Source organism: Nymphalis io, chromosome 19 (genome assembly GCF_905147045.1).
Source record: "Nymphalis io chromosome 19, ilAglIoxx1.1, whole genome shotgun sequence".
Taxonomy (NCBI): domain Eukaryota; kingdom Metazoa; phylum Arthropoda; class Insecta; order Lepidoptera; family Nymphalidae; genus Nymphalis; species Nymphalis io.
In genome coordinates, this window is record NC_065906.1 from 3780797 (window position 1) to 3781476 (window position 680).

General features: G+C 29.9%; 1 non-coding gene across 1 annotated transcript; it reads right to left on the minus strand.

Annotated features, from left to right (window-relative positions):
- Window positions 1–263: 263 nt before the first annotated feature.
- Window positions 264–336, minus strand: Trnam-cau (transfer RNA methionine (anticodon CAU)). Its single transcript has one exon. It is a non-coding gene; the product is annotated as a tRNA-Met (tRNA).
- Window positions 337–680: the final 344 nt, after the last annotated feature.

Consider the following 680-nt stretch of genomic DNA (forward strand, 5'->3'; position numbering starts at 1 on the left):
TTGATTGGCGAATATTTGTCTTTTATTGATAAAAAAATGCACGGGATAAAATTCTTATTTTATGTGTACGAAGTTGCGGCACGTAGCTTGTATTTAATCAAATATTATGAATACTTACAACTTAGTTATAAATTAAAAAAAATAACTTAAACTATATAACTTAGATCATTCAAGAAATAATTTATATTACATATATATTTAATTTATATAATTAAGATAGATTTTTTCAAACAAAGCACTTATATGATTACAAAAAAAATATATGCCCCGGGTGAGGATCGAACTCACGACCTTAAGATTATGAGACTTACGCGCTGCCTACTGCGCTACCGAGGCGATGTATATACATGACGAAATACAGTATATAATCGTATTTTGGACAGCTGTTTAAATTGAAATTGATTTCGCTTAGCTGAAATTCACGCTCGTCACGTCAATAGTCTAAACATAGAGCGCGAGAAACTGCATCGACTTATATAAAAAAATTATTTGCGAAAAACTTCTGAGACGCTGTTTCTTCTGGTATAAGTTTTATGTATATTAGCTTAGCTATTTTGTCAGTAAGGCATTACAAATAAACGCCTACTAAATAAATTAGTACTATACATAAATTCGTCTATGAAATGAGCAATTCTTGTTTATATCTTTATATGTATATTGTATCTCGGGCTTAGGCTCTA